The sequence below is a fragment of the Nomascus leucogenys genome, chromosome 16 (genome assembly GCF_006542625.1).
Source record: "Nomascus leucogenys isolate Asia chromosome 16, Asia_NLE_v1, whole genome shotgun sequence".
NCBI classification, from domain to species: Eukaryota; Metazoa; Chordata; class Mammalia; order Primates; family Hylobatidae; genus Nomascus; species Nomascus leucogenys.
Window position 1 is genome coordinate 84,411,475 of NC_044396.1, and position 27,634 is coordinate 84,439,108.

A 27,634-nucleotide genomic window follows, 5' to 3' on the forward strand; every position below is an offset into this window, starting at 1 on the left:
AGTGCTTTGCCATCACTATGAAGTCCACATTTTTCTGACAGTATTAGAAAGATTAGCTTCCCCTGTTCCCCAAAGCCTGGAATCCTGGCAACACCCAGACCCTGGGAATAGAGATGGAGGACATATAAACCCAAACCTATGAGGACATCCAGCAACACAAAGGCCTTGTCTGTAAAGAAATTTACTCTTCTGAGTGTGGGCAACAAACAAACAAACAAAAAAAGCTTATCAAAAAGTTAGATAAGGAGTTTCATCCATGCAGCTGAAGGCATCACTGGTCATTACAGAAATGCAAATCAAAACCACAATGAGATACCATCTCACGCCAGTTAGAATGGCAATCATTAAAAAGTCAGGAAACAACAGATGCTGGCAAGGCTGCTGAGAAATACGAATGCTTTTACACTGTTGGTAGGAGTGTAAATTAGTTCAACCATTGTGGAAGACAGTGTGGCGATTCCTCAAGGATCTAGAACCAGAAATGCTATTTGACCCAGCCATCCCATTACTGGTTGTATGCCCAAAGGATTATAAATCATTCTACTATAAGGATGCATGCACACATATGTTTATTGCAGGACTATTTACAATAGCAAAGACTTGGAACCAACCCAAATGCCCATCAATAATAGAATGGATAAAGAAAATGTGGCACATATGCACCATGGAATACTATGCAGCCATATAAAAGAATGAGTTCATTTCCTTTGCAGGGACATAGATGAAGCTGGAAGCCATCATTCTCAGCAAACTAACACAAGAACAGAAAACCAAACACCACATGTTCTCTCTCATAAGTGGGAGTTGAACAATGAGAACACATGGACACAGGGAGGGGAACATCACACACAAGGGCCTATTGGGGGGTTGTGGGGGGTGGAGGCAAGGGGAGGATGTGTTAGTACAAATATCTAATGCAAGTGGGGCTTAACACCTAGATGACGGGTTGATAGGTACAGAAAACCACCAAGACGCATGTATACCTATGTAACAAACCTGGAGGTTCTGCACCTGTATCCCAGAACTTAAAGTAAAATAAAATAAAAAAAGAAATTCACTCTTCTTAAAGAGCAGCCTAGATTTTAAGTAGTAAAAAGTAGTTTCCTTCATTGCACCTATATTGAGCACGTACTGAGAGCTAGGAACTGAGCTGGATCCCTCAAGGAGTTCTCTGATATAGTTGTCACTAGCTACATGTGATCATTCATCTAAATTCAAATGAATTGCAGCTAAATCACGTTTAAAGTTTGCTTCCTCAGTCACAGTAAAGACATTTCAAGCGCTCAATAGTCACATGTGGTTAGTGGCTACAATATTGGATAGTAGAGATATGGAGTATTTCCATCATCAAAGAAAGTTCTACTGGACAGTTCTGGTTTAACAGGAGCAAAGAGAGGAACAGAAAACTATGTCAGCCAGAAGCCAAAGCGTCAAACACTGAGGAAGAGGTCTCCTCTTGAGTTCAGCATTACTGGGTGACTACCCCGCAGGCAGGAGTCATTCACAAACCTCAGTGGAAGAGGTATCTATCAGAGAGCGGTCATGTTCAATCTGTTTCAACTTTAAAGTTAGATAAGCAGTTTCATCCATGCAGCTGAAGGCACGTTCTCTCCGTCTCAAAAGGTTCCAGTCAAATGTCCCCTCTTTCTGGGCCTTCTCTTCACTTCTGAACTCTTCATCTTGCTCACTCCTGCCACACCCATGGACATTCCACCTTGCATCACAATCATATACATGTAGGTCTTATGGCCCTTCCATCTGTGAGTGCCTTCTTGTCCCTTGGTTCCTAGCAGTGCAATTTGATAACTGAACGAATGAATGAATCAGTGAAAAATAAGTGAATAATTGAATAAACAAAGAAATAATGAAAACACGCACGATTCTCCACTCCACTGTGGGCTTAATCCAGACCTGGTTTCTCTGTCATAAACCTATCTAATCACTGGTGAACTTGAAGAGGTTAAGGTTCTATGTCAGCTACCAGCTTACTATCTCTCTAATCTTAGAAGCCTGTGGAAAAAAGAGACATTCGGAGCATATCCACCTCTAATCAACCTGATAACTGCCTATACAAAACTCTCAGGCATCCATGCAGTTTTTACCCGGCAAAAATAACTCATGAGTCATTGTATTTTCTCTAACAAAGGGGGTAATTTTGCATGCACAGAAACATCCCCATTTGTCCACACAGCTCTTTCTTCCTATTCCTCCTCTTTTCAGACTTGAAGTAGCATTCTTTCTGCTTGTTGAGCAAAACTCTCTCCATGTGTCCTTGGCAGTAACCTCTTAGTTCCACTGGGTATTGATCCTTCAATCATTGCCCTGTCCCCTTCCCAATCTCATGTCCACTGTTGCTCATGGTCAGTTTTCTGTAAATTCGGATGGAGGATGATGATCTCTTACCGTCTCTCTAACACTCCCTAAACTCATTTGATTGCCTCTAGCTCAAACCCAAACCATGACCCTCTCTCTTTCTTTCACCATCATATCTCCTTTAAAAGGCACCATGCCTTCACCTCCCCCTCCCCCTGAAATCCAACTCTGTCCCCATCCATTGATTTCTTTTTTTTTTTTTTTTAAGGAGTGTCATCCCCATTTCCATTACCCAAACCACCATCAAATTTCCCAAATTCTCGCCTTCTCAGGTGCGGTGCCAGAGTAGAAAGGGCAATAAGTAAGGGAAAGGTGGCCAACAGGCAGCCCATGGGCAAAATTTGGCCTATGGATGTGTTTTGTTGGGTTGACAAGGTGTGATAGAAACGGAGAAAGTTAACGTAAAAATCCAGATTCCCCCGCTTGTGAAAAATAAGATCTGATAAATTATCATCCCTACTCAGCATCAGCTAGCAGAAGCAGTGGTTGCTCTCTTTAGAGAAACTAGAGTTTGCCAGTTTCCTGCAAGCCTCACTACTTCCTATTGTCCTGCCCTAGTCATGCCTTTCATTTGAAATACTTGCTAATTCCTGTAAGCATTTGAGTTTGTAACTGCTGGACTACAGTTTCAAACTTATAATATTTTACAATAAATGTGTTTCTATAGTTCTGAAGTATGTATAGTCATAAACATCTAAACATCACCGAATAAATTGGGCATAGATTATGTGTAGTTCTTCATCATGAGATATGGCTTGTATTCTCCTCCATCACCTACAGCACTATAAACACATTTTCTTACACATGTGGTCTTTGTTTTTACAGGCATGTCAAAGAAAGTATAGGGCCACTTCTTCAAGGCTAATGTGCTGGGCATTGTGAGCTTTCCTGCAAGCTGAAGCCTCTGTCCAAGTGCACTGAATCCACAGCACACAGCGCTTCAATCCAACCCTGCTCTAACACCAAACACAGTGTAAGGACTGCTGGGACTGCTCACCTCTTCATTCTTGAAGCATCTGCTACCCTCATGGTGAATCACAGTGTTCAATGGATTTGCTTGCTCACTCCATTTCATCCATGCACTCAATATGTCACTTACTCATTCTTTATTACAGTTTTATTGAGAGTACACTGTGTTATAGACCCTGTGCCAGGCACATGGAAGACACATCTTTGTTTATACCCTTCCCATGGTGTCTACATGGCACTGCCTGTATTATATTTATCTGTGTTCATATCTTGCACAAGAGGTTGAAACCAGCGCCCAGGCCTAATCTTTCTGTGTCCCAAGCACCAAGCTGGGGAAATACCCAAGGAAGCCTCCATAAGTGCTTATGAAAATTGAGTTTGACGTGTGTACCCAAAGCTGACAGAGGCTGGAGAAGATGGAATCTTGCTAAACTCACAGGAGTCAACCCCAAGGCTCCAGCTGTCTCATCAAAGGCCATCTGGGCTGAGGCATCATGTTCAGTTCAGCAAGGCAGAAGGAGGGCCACCATCAAGGTGCTGCTGGTGGCTTCTTTAGGGACCTTCCAATGAGAGGTTTGTTTTCCAGCTACTCCTACCACCCAAGAGATACTCACTCCCTGATTTCCCAAGCTGGAGGTGGCATGCTTGTGCAGACCTCCACCTGGTGTCCTGGGTGGCTTTGCTTGTGGCTCTCCCAGTTTCTATAATGTGCAGTCTTCAGTTCCATATTTTCGTTACCACCCTGAAATGAAGGGCATTATCTGTGCCAAATCTGCTCAATGAAGAAGACAGGAAATGAAATGAGATTTGAAGCAAAGTTACTACTCCTTTTTCCAATTTTAAGACTGTGGCTGAACAGATGAAAGATATTCAGATAAGTGGCACATGTTCTTTCTGTTTAAATAGAGCTTGTTGCTGGGCAATAATTGGCCTTTGCATGCAGGTGCCTTTGGTGAGAAATCCAGGCTTTTCTGGAGGCATGATCTGAGTAAGTGCACAAGCATATTATGGGAGATATCTAAGGAGGAAAAGCGATTCTCCCATAATACACTGTGATCTCATCTGATTATATCCAGGTTGCAAGGAAATCTCCAAAACTTACAGAGTATTACAGGGTCAGTACCCTATTCTCTACTAATATAAATGTATAAACAGCCCTTGCATTTACTACACACTTAACATCTTTCCCAGTAATTTCATAAATGCATCATATTCAAAGACATTGCCAAATCTAAATCTGTGCATGTGTCTACTGGGAGGCTATCTACCAGGTGCCACTTGAGGAAACTGCATGCCTTCCTTCCCCCTTGCCTCCACTTACTACACCTGAATAAGACAGACATTTAGTGAGTTTGTTCTAAGTGTTGAGCACTGTTCTGAGCACTTGCCATGTATTAACTCTGACTCCTCAAGAAAAACCTATGAAGTGGTGTAATTATGATCTCCACTGTGCAGATGAGGAAACTGAGGCCTGGAGGAGTAAAGAAATATGGCCAGAGTCACACACTCATCACGGTGGAATCAGAAGTTGTATCTTCAGTGCCTAGGCAAAGAAAATATGGCAAGTAGCTTTGTTTATATTCCTGGGAGAGATCACAACATAGGCTACAGGTTCAGGGTATAGAAAGCTGGTGGGGACAGTTGCATGAAGGCAACAGGTAAGGTCGAGGCCAGTGCAGAAGGAGTAACAGAGACTGGAGAGGAACCAGTTGGTGGAGTTACCTAGAGAGGAAGGGGCTGGGTCCTTTGCGTGGGGCAACTTACAAGCAGTTTCCAGAAGCTTGGGAGAAGGGGGAGAGAAGGTGTCAAGAGACAAAGGATGTGAAGTAACCCAAAGGAGAGGACAAAGAGCTGAGATAGAGTGACCAGTCTCTCAAGGTCAGCCTTGCCAGCAACTTTCAGGTCCATGTGATCAATGGTACAGTTTCACTAGAGCATGCTCGCATGTAATGGGCTGATCCAGGGGCACAGATTGGTGGCCCTAACTTGCTGAGGGATTTTAAGTGAATCTTTGCTCCTCTGGGGCCCTCAGGACACTAGAATTTATGACCCTGATGAAATTTAGAATAACATTGATCCACAGGTCAGAAATTAAGATTGGTGGTCTGGTTAAGTCACAGAGTAGCTACATTCATCACTTACTTTCTCTCATTTATCAAATGGAACCACCCACACCCATCCTGCCTTCCTTAATCTGCCTTAGGATTTAAAAAGTGCAATGAAGGTGAAATACATTTGGAACCTTGAAAAGAGTACATAAAACTGAGGCAGAGTGATGGTCCAGGAATGTACTCAAGCAACTAGTAGGTAGTGAGAGCCTACTCCGTGCAAGGCCTGCATGAGGCACTGGGGATGCAGTGAACAAAATGAGCTTCAACCATGATACTAACACCAGATCAGGAAGACAGCCACCACACAAATAATTCCTCGAGTACAGTTGTAATAAACAGTATGAAAGAACAATCCCATATACAGTGAGAACACATACTTTGGAGGAAGGCAACATCTGGTTTGAATACTGTCTTGATACTCTCCAACTGGGGAATGTTTTTCTGCCCATTGTTTAAAGCACTCTCAGTCTCATTACCCCTATCTCTGAAATGCAAATCTTGGAGGGTGGTGGGGAATACGATGATTATCACAGAGCTCAGTAAATAGTTCTTATATGTCACGTAGAAGACTACAGCTACATTAACAATGATGATGAGATGATGATGATGACTGATAATGTTGATGATAATGATGAAGTGGTGATGATGGTGAGGAGGATGGAATGGTGGTGATGATGATGATGACTTAATGCTGATAACATGATGATGACGATGGTGGTGGTGATGATGATGGAATGGTGATAATGTGATGAGTATTATGATGGGATGGTGATGATGACAATGATGATGATGTGATGATGATGAAAAGATCATGATGGTGATGGTGATGATGGAATGGTCATAATGGTGATGACAAGATGACGATGATGACGATGGTGATAATAATGGTATGGTGACAATGATGGTGATTGAGGATGCTGATGGCAGTGATGCTATGTCAGGGCATGACCATCACTTTTCCCTGTCTTCTCTTCCCAGAGGCCTCATATGGGCTACTCTACAAGTGGGTCTGGAACTTGAAGCCACATGTGGGTACCCTGCTTGGGCTGTCAGGTTCCAAAAAAGGCAGATTGGCATTTCCACACTGGTTTTCTCTGGCAACATTTCTTCTGCCTCTGCTCATGAAAGTGCCACTTCACTCTGAGAAAATGCCAGCCTCTTCGAGGTGAGCTGGAGCCTAGAGAGGCGGAGGCGGGAGCATTTCCAAAGGTCAGGATGACTCAGCAGTCTTCTGAAAAGCCTCTGGTGATAGGGAGGTGATGCTGTCAGAACAAGTAAATACTAGAGCCCTCTCCACCACTCTCCATCACAGCTAAAAGCTTGCCTCGCCATTTCTTTGCCCTCTTCTGCAAGTCTAATGAGGGAATATAGATGCTTACTATATTTGAGCTGCAACTAATGCTTCAACTCTGGAACTTCTGAGCAAACTCCTTCATGTTTTCCTGGGCAAATCTCCCAGGAGTCCCAGGCTGGAAGGTAAACTGGTACCCCAAAGCCACAGGGTCTCCTACCAGACTTGTTTAACCTGCAGGACAGAGTCTGGGAGGGAAGAACAGGAAGTCTCACCTCACAGCTGTTCCCTCTAGTGTGCACTCCTCAGAGGACTTGCTGATGGTAGAGCTGCCCCAAATACAAAACGGCTGTTTTGTGAGGAAGGGAAGCTGGCAAAGCTTCTGGAGACACTAGAGAGGGAGAATATGGTACAGACTAGGCTAAAGTGGAGGGCAGCAGTCCAGGGCCCTGATCTTGTTTTGACGGCATTGAATGGAACGCCTTCTAGGTGAAGATGCTGGTAGTTTTGCCATCACCCTCTATTGTCTTGTGTGGGCTGATTCACGCAGGTGGAATACCTGCCTGGCCCCTGTAGATGTCGGAGTCTGTACCCCTGGGCTGGATATTTTTAAGGATACCTTCTGCCCCTGGAGTCTGTGGTTCTCGGAAATAAGTTACGGTAAACAAACCACCCAAGAATGAATAGCCATTGATTCTAATCCTGACTCTGCCAGCAGAATTCCTGCCAAGTCCCTGGCCTTATCTTTACTCATCAAGTATTTCAATGGCCTGGAAAGTACCCATTCTTACCTTTCCAGGCATGATGATGCGATGGTGATGGTGACAGTGATGATGATGGTGATTAGCCTATAACACTGCATTTGCTCGCTTTGCTCTTTGCTAATGCTCCTATTCTTGGAATACAACAGCGAAAAACACGGTTGTGTTCTTTGACCTTGTGGAATTATTTGCTAGTGGGGGAGGGAGTAAAAAAGGGTATATATAAATACTTAAGGCAATACACAATGGCAAATGGTGACAAATGCTAAGAGGTGAAAGGACAGGCCCCTCAGAGCAAAGGGCAGCAGCAACCTAACTTACATAACTCATCAAAGAAGATCTTGTTTTAAATAACTACTCTTTAAACTGAGATAGAAAATATCAGATAAAAGTTATCCAGGTAAAAAGAGGAAAACTGGCCAGGTGCGGTGGCTCACACCTGTAATCCCAGCACTTTTGGAGGCCGAGGCGGGCAGATCACGAGGTCAGGAGATCGAGACCATCCTGGCTAACACGGTGAAACCCCGTCTCTACTAAAAATACAAACGATTAGCCGGGCTTGGTGGTGGGCGCCTGTAGTCCCAGCTACTCCGGAGGCTGAGGCAGGAGAATGGCGTGAACCTGGGAGGCAGAGCTTGCAGTGAGCCGAGACCACGCCACTGCACTCCAGCCTGGGTGACAGAGCGAGACTCCACCTAAAAAAAAAAAAAGAGGAAAACCCACTATTCCAGATCAGGGGAACAGACCTTGAGGATGCTCCAAGGCAGGGAAGAGTTGGACACTTCTCTGAGTCTCTATTGCATTTCCTACATTGTAATTTATAATCGAAATTCTTCATTATGAAGACTGTGATCTGCTCCTACAAGTTAACTCTAAGTCCCACCCTAGGAGAAGTGAATTACTATTTGCAGCTAATGAACAAAAAAATGCTGCCAGGATTGTAAGCCAGGATATGAACCGCCCTAATTTGGAATCAGCACCTTCAGAGGTGGTTACTTAGCCCTTAAAATATCTGTGTAAATTTGCAACAGACGGTTTGCTGGACTTGGATAAGGGCTGTTAGAGATAATTTTTCATGGGTGAAATAAACAGTATTTACATTAGAATCTGGCAAGCCTTGTAACTGAGGGTTTCTCTGCTGCATGGGAAATCCAGTAGGGCACTGTCCAACAGAACTTTCTGTGACGGGAGAAGCATGCTACATCTATGCACCACTATGGTGTCGCTGGCCACCTCAGGCTGCAGAACACTTGTAATGTGCATAAACTAAAATTTTAATTGTATTCCATTTAAATTAGTTTCAATGCAAGCAGCAGCATGTGGCTAGTGGCTACCATATTCCATAGGTGCAGAGCCTGGCGGATCCACCTTCTCTCCTCTTCACAGAGGGCTCTGTCATCTGATTGAACACTAACCAGGCAGTCCTGCTTCAAAAGATCATCATGTTCACCTGAAAGTGGCTCTTTCTTGACTTTCTAGGCTATTAAATCGTTTGCAATACTGTTCATTCCTTTGCCTTGCTTTTCACATATGTGGTAGTGAATGTCCACATTTTGGCAGAATTTAGTCCTAAACTTGCTTTCACTGTAACATACCATGTGCACGCAAGTTTCTGGGGAAGGAAACAGATAGTCTCCCACCTGTACCCTCGGGGCCCACCTATCACTAGCTACGAGAAGCTATTAATATTCACCAAAATAATCTGACTCTTTCAGAAAAGCCAAGTGGAACTGAGTCTGTTTCCAACAGCCTTGGTTTCCTCACCTGTAAAAGCAAGAGGCTGAGCTAGATGGTCCCTGAGAGCCCTTCCACACTTCCGCCCTGGGAGCTTGTCATAGTAATGCAGATTGTCAGAGCCGGAAGAGACTCATCCAGGTCCCTGATGCTCAGGGAGGTGAAGTGGCCTACCCAAGGTCACACAGCAAGTCAGCGACTCAGGCAGCATATGTGGCTAAGTTGCCCGGTTTCTATTCCACTTTAATGGGGAGATTGTGAAGATAGATTTACTTTACATTAAACTAGTATCTAATGAGTGACTTCCAAATGGAATGGAACAACCCACAAAATCAGAAGCATAGATGAGAGATACACTGTATTTTTCCTTACTTTACAGATGACAGGGGGGAAGAACAGAAAGAGAAGAGAGAAAGAAGTCTGCTGTACTTGGTGACTCATCACTGACAAAGTGGACTTCCCTGTTCCTTCAATCTGGACTTGTCATGTGACTTGCTTTTGACTAATAAAATATTATAAGATGTTAGCAGATGTGATGCAAGCAGGGGCTTGGGATATGCATACGCATTTGGGTTTCCCCTCTTACACCTCTACCAAGCGCTGAAAGAACATGCCCTAATTACTCCACATATGGAACAGATCCAGCCCAGGAGACCTGCAGAGCAGACCTGCAGATGGAAGCAAAACCATCCAGCCAAGCCCAGCCTTGTTTAAGCAGTTATATTCTTCCTGAAAGCATGTGAGCAAGCCCAGCCAGGATCAGCAGAACCACCCAAGCCAACCTGCAGATCTAGGAGAATAAAAGGTTGTTTTGAGCTGCTGACAGCTGGGGACAGCTTGTTACACAGCATTTTTGTGACAACAGCTGACTGATGTACTCAGAGGTGAAATGACACGCTGAAGCCTACACCACTAGTAAGAGCGTAGCTGGAATTCTTACTCTGCATGAAGCAAGATCATGCTTCATGGATGGGGAAACATGTAATGAATCATTTAAATGGAGCCTCTTTTGAGAGTGAAAAGGAGCAGCGAACATTACTTCGGACCTGTGAAATGATACTGAAGTGTAAGGTGCCTCCCAACTCCCAAATGGCACACTTAGTGAGGTGAATACAAACATTGTTGGCAGTCTGGATACATCTTACAGACACTGAAGAGTTCGGAACATGTAATATCTGCACAGGTTGACACACAGACCCAATCACCCCATTGCAAGCAAGTTCCTTCCAAGAGAAAATGTCAGGGTTTCAGAATTCCTGGTGGGGAGGGGCCAGGGGCTTCGGCCCTGGCGATGCTTGCTATACTTTGCTGTAACTCGCCCTAGCTGGTGCCCCTGCCAAATGTTTCAGCTTCCCTTTGTTCTGGTCTTCCTAACATCCCAGGGACAGATGGGTTTACAGATAAGATCCTGAAGCCCACTGAGGCCGAGCTACCTGTTGTAATCACCTGGCCAATGAGCACCCAGATGGCGCTGATTCCAAAGCAGGGGCCACTGCATCTGCTCATCCCAGTAAGGGTGGGCACCACAACATCCTACCAAGGATCCTGCCAACCAGGCAAGTGGGGCTCTTTCCTGGGAGCACCTCAGAGTGCACCAGAGAGGAAAGAAGGGACTGTGTTTTCCATCTCCTTTTCCTTGTTCTTCCCTTCCTGAGAAACAGTCTAGGGCATCTAGGGTGGTCAGTCAGCATTCCTCACGCATGTGAGTCTTAGACAAACACTACCTGGTATTGGTTTAGGTGGCCATGGAGGAAATGTTACCAAACCCTCACCCCAAGTGCCCATGCAATTCTACCAGCCTTCTCTTCTGGAATTCTAAGTCCTATTTTTTTTATTAGAATTTAAAATTGAAAACTCAAGAGAGAGGAATTTTTTTAACAAAGCAAATCTATTCGTGTGGCTAATGACAGGAAGCTCAGGGGTTGGCCTCAGACTCCAGGTAGCGATGCTTCACCCACCTGACCTACTCACACCCCACCACTAATAACTAGGGGCCTGGCCTCCCTCACCACCCCTTCCCTTCCCCACACCTCCACTCTCACACATTTCTGCTTCCCCCACAGTGACAGATCCCATTAATACAACTTGAATATCTGCCAAGCACTAAGCATTCTCTAGGTTACAGTAACATAAATGATTCCATTTATGTCCAACCCTCAATCCCCAAGGCTGGGATGGATTATTCCCATTGTTCAGATGAGGAAAGTGAGACTCATAGACATAAATTGCCAGAGATCATAGAGCTTAGCCAGTGTTAGATCCAGGGCTAAACTGGTTTGTGTGTGACCCCAAGGACCATTCTCCTTCTTTGTTTCTTAAATTTACTCAATCAAAAACTACATCCCTGGGGATACTGTGGTGAACAAATCCAAATGGAAAGCAATCTCCCCCACCCCTGCTCCAACTCTCTAATTTCTACGAAAGTCAACCTCACTCAGAGACTGATGGGCTCACCCCTTAGTGAGCCCAATGAACCCCATGGAGGGGGCTCACTACCAGAGACCCCAGAATCCTTCAAATGTAGGTGTTCCCTCCTCCATAGTGGCTGTGGGGCTGGAAGTAGGCCCTCCCAATGGATGACCATGAGGGTCATCTGCTACAGCTCAGGCTGCACAACTCAGGGCACAAGTGAGGGAGCTTTGCCCTTCTCATGGGTGGCACTGTGACCACTTGGAAGCAGGTGACTGTCCTTAGGCTGTGGCTTGAGAAGCATCCCGCTCACTGAACCAGAGTCAGGCTCCTTGACTCAGTTTTACTTCTTTCCCCGAGAGGCACTGGCTATAGGGATAAGAAAATCACTTTGGGTTCCAACAGATGTGAATTTAAATTCTGGACCTGCCAGCTGACAGTGGGCAAATCACTTCTGCTCTCTAAGACTCAGTTTCTTCAGTTCCATCTGGGGTGACTTCAAATGACCCCCACCGCACCCCTCTCAGCACGGAAGGAAGTCAGTAGTCTTAGAGTCGGCATTATAGCTCACAAGTGTGCAGAACATACCATTTGCCAATCCATGGTTTGGGCTCGTTTTATGAATTAACTCAATTAATCCTAATAAAAAATCCCATGCATTTGTGAGGGTGGCACCGTTTTCAACCCATGTTTAGACGAGGAAGCTCAGAGAGATTATGTAACTTACCCAAAGTTACAGAGAAGAAAGCAGCTGATCTGGGTTTTACATCCAAGCAGTGCTGTAAGACAGTGGTTCTCACCAGGCGCAGGGTGTTAGGAGCAGAAATAGGGGACAAAGGGATGATCTTGACCCCCCAAGGAGCATTCAGCAATGCCCGGAAACAGTTTTGGTTGTCACAGGTGGGTGGGGTGCTGCGATCGTCTAGTGGGCAAGGATGCTGCTAAACATTCTACAATGCACAGGACCAAGACTCCTACAACAAAGACTCACCTGGCCAGAAATGTCAACAATGCTAATGCTGGAAAACTCTGGCGAGTTCAGGAACACAGAGCAGGACTCGCTTAGGAAACTCACTGCCCGGGGCTCATGTGAGGGCTAAGTCAGAGGTTGCCTGTGGGCACCCTGGCACCATAATGCTTGCCGGGAGGTGTTCCTTAGCTCTGGGGGTGACAGATCGGACCACAAGGTGGCGCAAGTAAGTGATAACAACAGTTATGCCAAAGGGCTCATCCTTTTTCTTTGATTTTATTTTTCATTTTTTATGAAGATTACGCTATTTTAACACTGTTGTGGCAAAAATACTCAGTGACTCGTGTCACGATTTTCATAGCTGATTTCATGAGTTTTTGACAGTTGATGGTGGTTCCTATAGTTAGGGTTATTTCTGTCTTTGGGACAGTATGGGGAAAGGGAGTTGGTGCTCACGGCACGCTGCCCTGACCCCAGTTCCACACTAGGCATGATGTCCCAGGAAGGCTGGTTTGGATTCATGGAAGGGATGGCATGAAAGTGAAGCACACAAAGTAGGATTTTAATCCCAGTACTTTGGGAGGTCGAGGCTGGCGGATCATGAGGTCAGGAGTTTGAGACCAGCCTGCCCAACATGGTGAAACACTGTCTCTACTAAAAATACAAAAAATGAGCCAGGCATGGTGGTGGGCGCCTGTAATCCTAGCTACTCCAGAGGCTGAGGCAGGAGAATCGCTCGAACCTGGGAGGCAGCGGTTGCAGTGAGCCGAGATCGCGCCACTGTACTCCAGCCTGGGAAACAAGAGTGAAACTCCACACCCCCCCACCCACAGCCCTCTGCCAAAAAAAGTAGGATTTTAACTGGCAGACCTGGGAGAAGGCAGAGGGTGGAAAGAAGAGAAGGGAGAGGAAGGGAAAGAAGGGGAAGGGAGAGGAATTTCAGGCAGAAGGACCATCAGAAAAAAAATATTGATCGACAACTAAGGACAACCATTGGGCACACGGAAAAGGTCAAAACTGGGAAGTTGAACAAATGTCTGTTCAAACTTTGGCTCTTTCACTGAAGAGGGACTTTGTGCAAACCTGCTAATCACTTATGGTCTCATTTTCTCATCTGTAATTTGATTAAACAATACTTACTTTCAAAAACTTTGGTGTTTTCTTTGGGCGGCTGAGGCGGGCGGACCATCTGAGGTCAGGAGTTCGAAACCAGCCTGGCCAACATAGTGAAACCCTGGCTCTACTAAAAATACAAAAATTAGCTGGGCGGGGTGGCGCACAGCTGTAATCTCAGCTACTCGGGATGCTGAGGCAGGAGAATTGCTTGAGCCTGTGAGGTGGATGTTGCAGTGAGCCGAGATCACGCCACTGCACTCCAGCCTAGGTGACAGAGCAAGGCTCTGCCTCAAAACAAACAAAAACTTTGGATTTTTGTAGCAACGAGATGAGGTCATAGGCAAGAGAGAACACTGTAAGCTCTAAAACGGCTGCAGATGAAGGTTACTAGAGCCTTGTTTGTGGTCATCAGTGTGTGTTCCCTTCTTGTCTACTAAAAAGGGAAAGAAGCCCTGAGCCAGGTACTGTGGGGAACACACAGAGCAGGAATATAGCACCTGGCTCAGCACTTTGACCAAACGAGAGCTTGAATAGTGAACCTTCTGTGAAATGTAGGAACTTGTCTGATTTCCCTCCTAGTGCCCACCTTGTGCTGACCACTCACAGAACCCCCATGTGTTTGAAGAAAAGCTAAGACAGATATCTGCAGGAGAGGCAGCTGGCTGCCATGTGCTCTCATGGGATGGAATTCACCATCAGTGAATCATTTATTTCCAGGGTCTCCACCCCCACAGGTAGACTCACATTAACTAAACTGATACATACATACACTAGCATGCTAACTGATTACTATATAGTGAGAACAACGGCCAACGATATCAGACAATACTTCCATTGGCCAGTTTATCCCTGCAGATCACCTGTAATTAGAAATTGGCTTGGTAAGAAAGGAATCAAAACAGGGGACATTAGTTATATTATCTGAGTGTTCCATGGCACTGAACTTCTAGTCAGCCTGACATTTCCATCTCCATTTCAAGGATACAGAGCCATTAAAACCAGGCAGGTCATATTCTGGGGTCAGCACATCCTTTCCCCTGAACAATGCTCAGAGGACACCTCCCGCCTGCTTCTCAGACTCCCCATATCCATACTTCCATGGTGGGCCAATGCTACTTCTGATGGGCAAATTATCACCTCCAAGATGTTCCTACCTTCTGTGAGATGACAGCTTGGTCTTGCTCTGGAATGAGAGCCGTTCTACCATATAGATCTTGGATCTCCTCCTCTGGAGGCTGAATTCCTGGCCAGTCTCTTACTTCCTGTGCTGCTGGGCTTGTGGAGTCAGTGGGGCACCCCCAATACTCCCTGGTAGCCTCTGCTCTTTATAGTCCTCAGTATACAGCCACCGGGCCTGGGGATGGGTTTGAGGGACATGGGTTCAACATCCCAGCAGCCTTCCTAGATAATCACCCTGGCATTGTCTCTGTGGCTGCCCCAAGGATATAGCCCCAGAAAGCAGTCAGCAACAAGGCCAGTTCTATAACAGTCCTCATATCGCAAAAAACCTCTAGGGAAAGAGAGAAATGTTCCTTGTTCTTTATGCTAGTTGACTAAGAGCTTATCTATTTATGAAAATGTCACAAAGCACCTCTAGACCAGATTGAGATCAGGATTTAGGATGCTTTCCTTTACCTTAATGTAGAGCTGTAGGCTCAATGTGCATAAATTACTGCTATAAAAACACCTCAAGCCTATTTGTTAATCAGTGGTGAGCAAGGATCACACATCCAGTAGGGCCTAAGATGCCCTAAGATGCTGTCCAGGGCCTCTGTGCCTCCCCTCCACCCCAGCACCATCACAGCCACCCTGATGACTGAAGGAGTTCTCCAGTCCAAGAGAAGCTGTCCCTCCAGTTATCTGTCTAGGGAGAGGCCCCTGACCCAGGCTGAGCCAATCAGAATCGTTCACTCTCTGTCACAGTGATTGGTCCAGGGACTGACATGTAACCCTGAGTCTGCCAATCAGGACCCTTTCCTGGAAATTGATGAGAGTTGAAGAAGAAGAGCCCAAAACAATCAGAAGTTGAGTTTCAGGCTGGTAGCAATCGTGTTTCCATGCCCTCAGGGAAGCTGGTCTGAAAAAATAAAGCTGGCAAGCAAAGAGAAAAAGGGATGAGAAAGGGAATGCTCGTGGGATTTGAATGTTCCCCTGGTTTCTCTTGAACCTGCCCATCACATGGTCTACTGACATGAGCCCATATAGTCTCCTTTGTGCCTAGTCTTGGGAAAACACAGACTTTATCACTTGCAACCACAGAGTCTAGGCTTACTGGACCTCTGAGATATATTCACCCACAAGAGTCCCTCAACTACCTGATCCTGAATTTGCCTTCAGAAACTCCAAAGATTGCATGGATTCTCCAATGGTCCTTTTACTCAGGGAGAGTCAAATAACAAAAGGCAAACATCATCTTGATGCCAAGAAGTCAGGCAAACATGGCTTTGAGGGCAGGCTCACCTGAGTGTGGATGCGGTTCATGAAGGTGATAAATCAGATAAGCACACTCCTTCTCTGAGCCTCAGTTTTCTCATCTATAAACATGGTGACAATCGCAGGGCCATTGGTGGATCTCCTGAGACTCTCAGCACAGAGCCAGGCACTAAGTGGAGGCTCCATGAATTCCTTGTTATTCAGAAAGTAGCAGAAGACACGCCACTGCTCACAGGCTGCTCACCTTCAGCCATCACAGAAGAAATATAAGTGTTCATTCGAAGCCAAGTTTCTACAAGAAAAATGTGCTGGGAAGAGAGCTGGACTGGGGCAGGACAGGAGGGACTGATTGAAAAGATGAGATGGCAGCAGTGTGACAGCTTTGATGCCCACTACTCTACAAAGCAGGAATGATGTTTTTAAGACCACATATTCAAGTATCTTCCCACTTTGAGGCTCTGGGCCCTCTGGATATGAGAGCTCTCAGGTAGACCTCAAGCCTCCATAGAGTGGCTGGATGTGTGTCCACTCTGCAGACTCCTCTTTCCCCTCAGGAATGACACACACTCTAGTCTTGGAAACAGAATATCAGGAAGCTCTTGGGCTCAGAAGGAAGCCCCATTTCCTGATGTATAATTATTGGCAACAAAGCTGGCATCTACAAGACCCCATCTAACTGTTGGGCTATTTCTTAATTGTTTTACAACCCAGAGGGAAAGCGACTGTGATTAATGCCCTTCTCAAAAACTCCAGCACCTGGCACTTAGTGGATGCTAAATAAATATTCATTGAGTTGATTTTGTTGAGTGATGGCCCAGGAATGGATGGTCTATCTGGAAAGTAGTGAGATCCCCATCAAAGATATAAAAAAACAGAGAGTGATGACTACATGACAGAAATGCTACAGAGGCAATTTCAATATGAGTTGTGAATTGGATTAGATGTCTTTTAAAATATGTGCCAGACTTGAGGTTTTACAGTCACGTGTCTCAGGAGAGACTATAGTAAATCTAAAACTATTTTATCAACAACAACAACAACAACAAAAAACTAAAGGCCTTGGAAATCTGGAAGTTGAGTCACTTGCCCAGGCAGGACCAAAAACATCTTGAAGATGATCATTCCCTTCTAAATGAGCCAGAGAATACCACGTTACTCACCCAGTCAGACCATGTGGCATTAGATTCATTTGACATAAAACAAAAATAATGCCCCTATCTTAGCTTGGGCTTCCCCAAAAGCAGAACCCAAGAAAAGGGCTGGGAGTGGTTCCTTTGGAAGGTAATTCAAGGAAGCAAGAGTGAAGAAGTGAGCCGGTAGAGGAAGACAGGCAGAGAGGTGCGTCAATGTGAGGGTGTGCGGTGGAGAACAGGGGCTCGATTCTCCTGAGACCACATGAGATCCTGAGAAATCTTCCATAATTGTCTGCACGAAAGGCAAAAGACTGGCACATTTATCCATGTCTCCTCTCAGACAATGATTGTGCTGGCACCAGGGTCGCTCTCTGCATTGCACTTGTGGAATGAGTTTGCCTGCACACAATCATTTGAGGTCAGTCTGCAAGTCTGAGCTACCCCAGCCAGTCCCAGCCAAAAGGAGATATGGGATGAGTGCAGGAGACATGGGCACCACAGGCAGCTGCAGTCCTAAACTCATCACTCCATGTCATCCAGATCTCCAAAGTCACAGCCCTGTGTGCCAGTCTCTGAGTTGTTGCTTCTGTGATCTTCCTAAGACTGTTTACCTTGCTCAAAACCCACAGGACTACAAGACAAGTCTAAAACCCTTCTCCATGGGACCCCCCACTCCACTGGTCCATCTCAAACTTTGGCTGCTCCTCCTCCAATCAGAACCTTCCCCTTGCACTCTAATGAGTCACCTGCTATTCCTTACTCGTGTCCTCCCCTAAAGGCCTTCGTGCTCTGGCGCAAAGAGCTCTGTCTGGAACACCATTTAGTTTCATTCCCATCCATCAAACTCCATCCCGTCCTCGACAGCCCAGCTGAAACATTTCTTCCAGGGAATTTGCTCCCTTGTGAGTATACTTACTGAGTTGCATTGTAATTTGTGTAAGTGTTGGTGTCCTCACAAAAAAGGAGCTTCTTTAAGGTCAGGGATAAAGTTCTAATCTAACTTCAGGGCCATCCATAAAGGAGATATTCAGTGAAAGTTGGCTGAGTAAATGAACGGATGATTCCAGAAAACTTCTCCCTTCAAGGCCTCAGCTTCTTCCACTTTAGAATGAAGGGGGAGGAGCTGAATTAGAGTTTCCTGCAGCATTTTCTGAGAAGTCCTAGCACTGCCAGATGCCTCTAAAGAACATATTCTGAGGCCTAATGGGTTTGGGAGATGCCTTAGACCCGCTCTGGGAGTCACTGTGGCTCTACAGAGAATTCCTTTAGTCTCTGTTTAAGTCAACAATGCCCAGATCCATTCAGCCACAGAATATCTAGAGGAAGAATTCTACCAAAGAAGGCTTATTGGCTAATGTTAGCTGAGACATGACTTTGGCTCCTTCCAACTCAAGAATTCTATAATCATCATCAAACTCTGATGAAGCTGAACATTACAAATATATGTGTGTGATTCAGAAAAAAAAATAATATCCTAGACCTCTCCAAAGGTGAGGAGGCAGGAAGCTTGCCACCATGACTGGGGTTGTACAAAAAGAATGGATGATCCCCACCAAGTGCTGGGGACATCCACATGGAATTCAAATATGGGCAATATCAGGAGGTCTTCAGTTAGTGCTTCCTAATTGTGTCATTGGTTATTACAGAAATAGTAATGATGACATTAGCATAACAAATAATTTGATGGAGTTTACAAAGCACCTTTGTATTCATTCAATTAATTATGTTTTCCAGGCATATCCGGGTCAAGGCACTTGCCTGGCAGGTGAATAAGACCCCTTTCCCAGGAAGCCCAGGCCCATGCACTGCCACATCTGCCAACTTTTCTCCTGGCTCCCACCCACTACTTCCTGCTAGTGTTTCCTCAGCTTCTGACTTCATCTGCATCTCAAGGGGCCCCTTGGATCTGATACAGATTTAGTTTCTCAAGCTTGAACCTGGGCACCCCACTTCCCCTGATGCCATCTACCCTTGACTTCTGGTTCTCGCTTCTCCCAGTTACAACTATCCAATATGGCCTCAGATTTTAGGACTCTACAGCACAGCTAGGTCAATGACCAAACTCCCTTGCTTGGGGTGTCAACCACAAAATGACAACTCTTGCCACGGCCTGCAAATCTCTAGCAGTCCAGCCCCTCAGGGCCTCCCTGTCTGTCCTCCCCATTGCTTATGTTGGTCCCACTGGGCTGGCTTCTCAGCTGCTCTTGAAGTCAGCCAAGCAACTCTGTCTAGATATCTGCAGAGCCCCTTCTTCTATGCCCCCTTCACCCTATCTCTCATCCCTCTTTATTTTGCTTCCTCGCACTTATCTGCACTCGACCTAAGAGATTTGGCTTGTTTGTTGATGACTCATCTCCTCTCACCAGAATGTGAGCCTCATGGGGGCCGAGGCTTCATTTTCTCCCCTGCTATTGCCCAGCACAGGAACAGAGCCAGGCACATAGGAGGGGTTCAGGAACCTCTGGTGGAATGAGTGAAGGAATGCACTTTCAACCTCCCAGAGGCTCTTGAAGGAGGCGCCACCTCCAGCCCAGCCCTTGATCTAAGCCCCTCCTGGCAGAGACCTCAGACTCACGACAAGAGCTGCTAGCTGTGCCTCCAGGCCCCTCTGACATCTCTGGTCCCTCCTCTTTCCTCCAGTCTCCCTTGGACATCACCTCATTTACTTCCTTCTTAGTAATGTTCACGGTCCATACCTCCCTTGTGTATTCCTCGATTTTCTCCTTTCCTGTCTGTTTTGATCTTCAGAATGTAAGTGTCATGAAGGTATAAACTTGGTATCTTTTGGATGCTTGGGGTCCAGGACAGTGCTTGGCACACAGCAGTCATTTATAAAAATGGAGGAAAGAAGACAGGGAGGGACTGTGACCTGGCTTCAGCATCACTGCCCAGGCCCTTCAGGGCCATGCTTCCACCAGGCTACTGCTTGGCTCTTGATTATGGCCTCAGTCCAGAATGCCACTTTTTGAGTGCTCTTATCTCTCTGGTTTCCATTCCATCCTCTCATCTAATAACCAATGCAAGCTTCCCAAATTCCAGCCTGTTTTACAGATAAGGGGGCTGAGGTACATATCAATGAGGTTACTGAGCTAAGGCAACAGTGAACAAGCTGGTATGCTCGACTTCAAAGTCCAGACCCCTGACCACTTTCCAACAGCCTCTCTGAAGCCAAGTAGTTTGTTTATAAGTGGAGCTGCACAGAGAACACTGCATGCAAAGAACAACTCTGACTCATCCGATGCTTCTGCGGCATGAACCTCCTCAGCACCTCACTCCAAGGTTCCCTTAGCAAAACTCTCCCCCAATGGCCATACCTGGTAGCTCCAAGGCAGAGGTCTTTTATGTCTAATATGTTCCTTTATGTACTGACCTTTTAAAATTAATAGAATATTTTTTATCATCTGAATTTCTCAGAGTGAGGACTTGTGGTTCATTGTTTTAATTATGCCTTAGAATAGCAACCTCGTTTATCAGGCTGCGAGATTACTGTTTGTGAGAAATCTTCCCAATAACGTAAAAGGATCTAAACAGAACACTCAAAAAGAAAAGAAAAATAAAATGAAACGGTTGACAAAATATATATGTAAAAGGGTCAACATTAATAGCAGCCAAAGAAAAGAAAATGAAATAAACTTCCTTTCTCACCAATACATTTAGAAAAATCAAAAGAACAGAAAAACAAAATTCTTAATTATTGATTAAGAAAGAATACGCCAGTAACTGTATTTTGGAAATTAATCCAGGTAAGATATTTTTTAACTTTCAAACTGTCCATTCCTATGTGTAAAACAAAGTCAAAGATACATGCCAAGCAAAGACCTTCAGTATTATTTATAATGAAGTAATAGTGGAAGACAATAACTTCTTTAATCTACATCTAGGGGAAAGAATATTATAAAGCCATTAACATTACATTAACACAATTATGTTAGCAAATATTAAATAATAATAGTAAAATGCTTATGTTTTGTGTAATTGTGAAATGAGTAGTATTTTGAATTATAGGATGTAACTTGAACAAAGAAAAAAAACATGCAAGAGAGCTCCTAAAATGTTGATAGTGCTTTATATTCTGCATGTGGCTTGGAAGATTTTCTTTAGCAATCTTTTTTCTATTATTTATTTTACAATATTTCAAAAGAGACCAGTATTAATTTCATCCTGGAAAAAATAAACATAATCAAAAAACACTCAAAATGTAACGTTTCTACATCTTAGTTTAGATCTACCAGAAGATTCCAAACATGGGGCGTTATTTTCTAAGAACGTCACATTTTTACCTGTGGAAATTCTTTAATTCTTACTATTTACCCAAATTCAAATCGTCCCTTAAGGACCTGCCAAAGTGCCACATTGCCAAGTCATTTGCAAACATCTACTGAGCATCAACCTTCCAGTTCCAGCAGAAACTGAGAGGAATAAACAAAAACCGTGCCCTTGAGATGTTCAGGTCAGTTGGGGGCAATTGGTGCTTAAATAAACAAACAAGAAATGAGGACATGCTGGGACAAATGTTCTAGCAGGGGTTTTTGTGCTTGCTCCTGAGTAAGCCTCAGAAGGCTCTGCTGGACGGGAAGTCACCAAGGTACTTTGACACCAGAAAGTGGAACATTTGAGCCAGGCTATGAAGGGGACACAGGATTAACCAGGCAAACAGGGGGAAGCATGAGAAACCAGAAATCAAGTGAGTGCAAAGACAAGCAGGCTTGAAGGGCATGTGGTCTTTAGAGGCAGGGAAGAGTCACAGCTGGTAGGAAAGCAGATGTACTGATCTGGGAAATGACAAGAGGCCAGAGGATTTGTGACCATGTGAATAAGTCTTGTAATGGGGCGGGAGCGGCGTGGGTTGTAAACAGGGAGCAACACAGCATACATCTGAGTTCTTAAGGCTAGAGGGAAGGAGAGACAAGAGGTAGGAAGTCCCATCAAGTGAAGGTTTGAAAAGTGAAGGGGGAGTTACCAAAACCTGGACCCTGCCTGGCACCTAGTAGACTCAATGGGTACTACCAACAAGACAGACAAAGTCATGGGAAGGGGGCTAAGAAACCAGATTCAGAAGCAAGCAGTTCACTCAATCAAACCAGCCACTTGCAGGAGAGCTAACAAGATGTGTAGAGCATCTCTGATGGCTAAGTTCAAATTTCTGAAGATGTAACACTAGTTCAGAAGGATATTGGTAGATAAAATGCAAAAACACAGAAGGGAGTCATTTGGAAAATGAGTTTGGAAAAGGCTAGATTATGATGCTGTACTTCTCAGAGCCTCTAATAAGTTAAATAAATTATCCAAAAGATGGATAAGTGTTTCCCAAATTATTTGGTCACTGAACACTTACTTCCATAATTTATTAAGGTCCCTTGGAATGCACTTTGGAAAATGCTACCGGGCCAGGTGGTGTGGTAAAGGGGGAAGGGGAGAGGGTGTCAAAAGTGGGTCTCGTACAGATTTATTAATATATTTACATAAAGAAGATCCAAGAGCACCTGTAAGGAAACACATCAGGGAAGGCTCATACATGCGGGCAGCCCCTGTGTTCCTCAAGTCCACATCTCCAAAGGCACTGGCTGGCCCAAGAGGTGATCTGATTCTGTAGCATGCTGTCACCATCCACCCTGGATGCCATCTTTTAGCCCACAGACTTAGCCTAGAGCCTGACAGTGGCTCCCGCGTGCTCACATCATTCACTCTTGTTTTCATGAACCAAGTTCCATTGGAACTTCTGCATCCCACAGCTCCTGCTTCTTCTGCTTGTCTTACTTTCTTTCTCTCTTTCATACTTTCTGAGTGTCAGCTTTGTGACAGGAACTGGCGAATTTCAAGCCAGGTGTTCTAGTGTATCCCTAACTGACCCTGTATTTAAAACTACAATCTCTCAACAAATCTAAACTCAGACGCAATTATCTGTCTTTTTTAAAAAAGTTCATGTGTACCATTGAAGTTTGTGTTCTGTTCTTGGCTAGCAGCAGCATAATTTACCTCTTCATTTGTGACCCTGATATTTGCAGGAAAATATTGTCCCCAAATGCCATTAGTTTCGACTCCTCAATCCATCTTCCCTGACACTTAGTCAATGATTTTCTGGCTCTAATTCATCACATAGAACATAATGCAAAAATTGAATTAAAATATTTCAGGGCAGATAGAATACAAATTAGGACACAGGATGTGGTTAGCATTGTGAAAGGCAACACTGGAGAAGATATAATTTGAAACATTTAAACTGTGAATTACTTTCAGTGGGGATAGGGAGTGGAGACCACCCCAATCTAGGGCTCCAAATGTTGGCAATACATCTGTATAACAAATAGCTTACTGCTCTGGGCTGATGATCCCACATTACGCAGAATTGCCTAAGCCTTTTCCATTGAATCTGCCTTTCACTGAGAAAATGTTCCCCATCATGCCAGGGGAGGTCACTTCTGTTTATCATCTCAAGGTTCAGGAAATAAAATGGTGAGAGCCTAGGCTGGAGGGAGTGTCACTACTGCTTTTTTGTACATTCCAGAAGGCAAGATACAGGTGTGTCTGGCTCACAATTATAGGCTCAGGACCTAGGACAGTTCCTAACATATAGTAGGCAATTTTATATAGTATTTAACAAATGGGTTTAGTAAACGGATGGATGGATGGATGGATGGATGGATGGATGGATGGATGGATGGACGGATAGATGGATGGGTAGATGGATGGGTGAGTCAGTATGTACTTATGCCAATACTATTACTTATACTACGAATCATATAAAAACAAACATTGATAAATTTCCTAAGTATTTTTGGGGTATAATTTAACCCTTTCAACAACATTGTGAAGTAGGTACTATTATTACCTTTCTCCTTTTACAGACAAACTAAGCAGGGAGTGCTAACTTTATCAGAATCATAGAGCTAGGAGGTGGTTGTCTCCTATTGTCCACCTTCATCTGGTGACATAGAATAGCAACAGGGAAGTGAAAAAGGCCACTCAAGCAGCCAAGATACTAGTTTTTGTTTTACATTTTGCTTGTGCTGTTGTTTGTTTATTCAATTTCACATCATTTACTATTCATTCCTTTTTACACCCAGAGTCAAGCATGAAGACTAGCCACAGTGAGAGCATAATAAATCATGTTGAACAAATTAATGAACAAAGGTTAAACATACTTTATGCTGGGCTCTGTGCTAGGTGCAAAGGAGCTAAAATTTATTGGGTGCCAACTTTGTGTTAGATGCCTCCAACTTGTGTGAGAGGCGTTGTGTTAGACGCCTTATGTGGGTGAACTAATTTAAGTCTTACAATAAACCCAGGCATTTTTCCTACGTTTTACCCATAAGGAAAGACAATGAGTGTGGGTGCCTATGCATGTTTTTTCTATCATACCATCTGCTTCCAGTTGCTTCACAATGTAGCACCTTGGCTGGAGGGGATGAGGACTGAGGATGTGAACTCCCTGGGTTTTCAGGCTGGCTCTGACATTTTGCAGCTGTGTGCAATCTTAGACAAATTAGTTCACCTCTATGTGCCTCCATTTCCTCAGCTGTAAAATAGACGTAATGATAATAATTGTACATGCCTCAAAGTTTGTTGTCAAGTAAATGAATGCTGATAATAAATGTAAACAGAATCTGGAACAAAGTATTTGATGTGTGACTCTACTTGTATAGTTTAAAAAGTACCACTATGGCTGGGCACAGTGGCTCACACTTGTAATCCTAGCATTTTGGGAGGCTGAGACAGGAGAATTGCTTGAGGCCAGGAGTTTGAGACTAGCCTAGGCAACATGGCAAAACCCTGTCTCTACCAAAAATACAAAAATTAGCTGGGTGTGGTAGAGCATGCCTGTGAGTCCCAGCTACTCAGGAGGCTGAGGAGGGAGGATGGTTTGAGCCCAGGAGGTGGAGGTTGCAGTGAGCTAAAATGGCACCACTGCACTCCAGCCTGGTCGACAGAGCCAGACCCTATAAAGCACCACTATATTTATATTGAGATAAACTATATAGATGAATACAGACAGAATTGACATCTTTATCTTGTTGAGGCTTCTTAAGAGCCCGTTAGTCTCTCCCATTTATTTAGGGCTCTTGTTGTTTACCTTCAGAGTATTTTTAAGTTCTCTTCATATAGCTCTTGCACATTTTCAGTTAAGTTTATCCTTAGGTATTTTATATTTTATATTACTATGGTAAGCAGTTTTACCATTACTATGGTAAATTGTATATCAATTTCTATATATGACTTTTTTGCCATGCCCCCTTATCAAGTCTCTCTTAGTAGTACATTTTACTTGATTTAAGTTTTCCAGGCACTAATTATGTTATCTGAAAATAGCAATAATTTTACCTCTTCTTTCCTAATCTTCTTGCTTCCAATTCCTTTCTCTTGCATAATAACATTGGCTAGTATCTCTAGTTCAGTTTTAAATAATAGTGTTGATGGTAGATGCTCTTACCTTTCAACCTCCTTTTTTACTTGAATTTCCCTCCTTTTTATTCTGAGTTCTTCCACTGTTTTCTCAGTAAGCATGATGCTGACTTTTGAATTAAGGTAAATATATTTTACAAAGTAAAATTAAGTATCAATTATAATTTAACTAAGAAAATCTTCAAGAAATATATACTGAATTTTGCCAAATGCCTTTTCAGCACCTATCAAGATGCTCATATGCTTGTTCTCTTTATATCAATTTACTGAGGTGAAAAATGTTATAGATCTCCTAATGTTACATACCAGAACAAATTCCATTTGATCATGGAATATTCTTTTAATGTATTGCTGGACTCTCTTTGCTGATATTTTATTTAGAATGTTTGCTTAATTTCATAAGTGAGATTGGACTGTAGTTTTCTATTTTGGGGACCTCTTCATTGAGTTTTGGGATCAATGTTATAATTGCTTCATAAAAAAAACTTTGGAAGTTTTTCTTATTTTTCTATCTGAGCTGCACATCTTAAAAAATGAGCAAGAATTAGCCAGGGGAGGAGGCTGGAGGATAAAAGACGGAGACATTACATTAAGGGCACAAATGAAAGAAACAAACATCAGGATGTGCAGAGAACTCTGATTCTGAGGCTGCTTCACACAAGGCCTGAGCCCTTCTCCTCTCCTTCAACCCCGAACGTCTGCTTGGAGGTAGCTGCATACAATTGTTTCCTCTTGCATATTGATCCACAATGATTTCCCACATCAGTATTTTTTTTCTTCTTCAACGAGATTATGAGACTTTCCTTCTGTTTATCCCAGAGAAGAAGTTCTTGGATTAAACTCCAGAAGCACATGGGTGTATAAAGAGCTAGGCCATGGTATCTCACTAATAAATTAAGTCATTCACACTCATTAAGTCATTCAGTCACTTATTCTTCCAACATTATTTAAACCTGAGGGCAAGATCTGGAAAAATAAGAGATGGGCTTTGCTTCCAAGATCTTAGAGTCTAGCATAAAAGAATAATACTAGTACTGTTGTAATCTGCATGACAAATTAAGCTAATAGGTGGACTTTGCTTTTTCAATACAAAGCAGTTTTCCCTACAAATGTTTCTTAAACCTCTACTGCTGGCCACCAAAATCTCAAAGATACAATCAGACAATAAGAAGCACTCCTGGCATAAGCTGGAGGCAGCAGCACTTGCTGAGTTTCACAAGTCCTTCTGGTAGACCTAGTGCTGTGGGTCAGCTTGTACTTTCTGCTAATATCTTTCTCCCAGATCAATTCTCAGAATTAGATATGCCCATGAGTCACTGTGCCCCATCCAGAATGACATGGCTCCCAGGATCTCTACTCCTTCCAGACATATTTGAGAATCAGAACTCCCAGAGAATTAGAGAATATGGCTTGGCACGCAGTAGGTGATTATTAAAAACTTACTGACAGATATTTTGACATTCAGCTACTTAAATCCTGCACCATCATGGTGCAGGAATATACTGCACCATCTGGAAAGGGAAACAATACCACCTTCTTCAAGGAGGTATCACAAGGCAACAGCACCTCCTTTCACAGGAGGTATGTGAGAACTAAGTACAGTAAGTTCTCAGTTCTTGGAAACCAAGACTTTATGTGAAATGATGTATAACAAAATCGTTTTCCTTATAAACATCACAGTAAAACAACATTATTCATTTTTTGAGGGCCGGCTGTCTATTGTTTTTCCAAGAACCTATTGAGGGCGTTAAGTGAGGACTTACTATAATAGGAGTGACAGAATCAACATGAATTGAGGACTTCCTCTGTATACACACTGTGTGTGCTGCATAATGTCTCATGTCTTTTTCACAACAATCTTATTTGATATTAATAACATAAATAGTCATGCACAGTGGCTCACTCTGTAATCCCAGCACTTGAGGAAGCTGAGG

General features: G+C 43.9%; 1 protein-coding gene across 1 annotated transcript in view; it reads right to left on the reverse strand.

Annotated features, from left to right (window-relative positions):
* Nucleotides 1–27,634, reverse strand: part of KCNQ3 (potassium voltage-gated channel subfamily Q member 3) — a 350,253-nt gene that overhangs the window by 209,843 nt on the left and 112,776 nt on the right. The gene's annotated exons all lie outside the window — the stretch shown is intronic.